Consider the following 2,396-nt stretch of genomic DNA (forward strand, 5'->3'; position numbering starts at 1 on the left):
GTAATGCTAATGCCGGCGATACTGTAACTTTGAAGCATTATAACTTGAAAAGTACTTCATGAAAAAATATTTCATTATAGTGTTTTGGAAAGCTCTCGACATCAGCTATTAGATTCTTGAATCCAAAATATGGGTTTCTATTTGAAAATTGAAAATAGACCTTCAAATAACCTTGAAAATGAAGGTCAAGGTCATTGTCAAGGTCATAGTTCAATCAGCCCCTTCATATCCAACAATTTTTGTTTTAAACATTTTTTTATTTAATCGCGATGTTTCGAGTTATTTGGCTGTCTAAGTTAAAATGGGTCACCCTGTATATAATATATATATAAAACATGTATAATATGTATAATATGTAACGACATTAAAATATGTATAATACTGTTACGTCCTGCAGATGCAGATTCTTTTCTTCCGAGAGAATCGGCTCCGCCGCGACTACGATTGGCGCCTGCGAGATGCGAGCAGGAGTCCGCTTATAAAAATTGAAAAACAGACCACACAGGCTCCGCGAAAACTCGTAAAAACGTCAGTCAACCCGGAAAAATAACAACGCTAAGGTAGACCTAAAAGGGACAAAATTGGGAAAAACATCATAATTGGACCTAAGTCACGCGATAATAAAAATTCAAGCTGTCGTCCGAGTTGTTGACCAACAATTTCATCTTAAGAAAAACAGGCGCCGCGTCGCCCATAAAAATAATAAAAAACATGAGATAAGTTCTTACGGCTATTTACTTAGCCATATTTTCCGCGGAATTCGTCACTTGGAGCAATCTTGCCCCCTTTTAGAGAAAACATAAATCATTTCCTTTGTTCTCTAAACCCTTTTAACAATAAACTTTAGATTAACAACGATAAGACGTTCTAAAAATCGTAAATCTCGCGCGACGTTGCAACTAACTATTGCATCCTAGGTACTACACCCTTTTTTCGGGGTATAAATAGAGGCCCCGCGGAAGAGCAGAGAGTCAGTCAAAATGTCAAGGTAGCCGAATCTACGTCGGGAGTTCGCGGCAATAATTCAAGTCAGATCAGAGTTCGAAATAGTCGAATCCACGTCGGTAGTTCGCGGCAACAGCGTATGTTAAGTTAGCACCCCAATATTGAAATTCCATAGTTCTGATTAGTTTCCGTTTCCTTTTGTCCAGACGAAAAGTTCTCTATAATTTATAACAAGAGTTCCGCTTAATAACTATTTTTAAATAATTTTTTAAAAAATGGGGTGCTAACTTCTTATCGAAATTCGAGATCGAATAGTTCTGAGCGGCTCGATAGCTTTATTTAGTGAATATCTAGAGTTTCTGACGCATAAAAAAAATTTTTGAAAAATCCAAAAAGTATTAAAAATTTTTGAAAAATCAATTTTTAGATACAATAATTGTGATTAGAGTTCCTGCTTCCTTTTAACGAGACGAAGAGTTCTCTGTATTTTTTAATGCGAGAATCAGTAAATAACAATTTTTAAATAATTTTTAAAAAATGGGATGCTAACTTCTCAGCGAAATTCGAGATCGAATAGTTCTGAGCGGCTCAATAGCTTTATTTAGTGAATACCTAGAGTTTCTGACACATAAAAAACAATTTTGACAAACAAGAAAATTAAAAAACAAAAAAAAACAATTTTTGATCACTTAATAAAATATTAAATTAACCGTGGATTAAATAAAAAACGATATTGTATGTATTACGGCTTCTTCCACGTGCGCAAGAATGAAATTGCGAGAGATTACTGTATCATAATCTGTATATTTCGAACTTAAAATAACATATACGTTTCGGTTTGTACATCAAACCTTTTTCAATATTACCATAAAAATTATTTTACAATTTAAAATACATAAAAGATATTAAAATTTGTGATTACAATTTTAATCGTTATCATTGTACAAGTTTAAATTTATACAAGCCGTTGTTTTCTTGTTTTTCAAATGTTTCATCGTGTATTTCGTGAGATTCGCATCTTGTCAATTTTCAAATTGAAGTCAAATGATATTGTTCGTAACTTATTCCAAACGACGTGTAACATTAATTTAAGATTTAATTATCCATCGTTCATTGTGGAAAGAGGTGTTAAAGTTCTTAGATCTCACAAAGACAGAACGCAATTTTTCCAGAAACTATCAATTAATTAGAAACAGTATTCTTTTATACAGGGTGGACCATCTGAAGTGATCCAGTCAAATATCTCGAAAACTAGTAGGGATAGAGAAAAATGTTTCGTATGAAAAGTTTAGGGTTACACGGGGGAAATATGGTACTGACCTTGAAAAATCCTTGGAAGGTCATTTTGAAGGTCATTCAGGGGTCATGATGGTTTTTTTAAAAGGAGCCCCTAGTTTTTCACCATGGGATGAGAAAGCTGGTTTCAAGCCCTTTACGAAACACTGGTTGTG

Source organism: Trachymyrmex cornetzi, unplaced genomic scaffold (genome assembly GCF_001594075.2).
Source record: "Trachymyrmex cornetzi isolate Tcor2-1 unplaced genomic scaffold, Tcor1.1 scaffold1025, whole genome shotgun sequence".
Classification (NCBI taxonomy): Eukaryota; Metazoa; Arthropoda; class Insecta; order Hymenoptera; family Formicidae; genus Trachymyrmex; species Trachymyrmex cornetzi.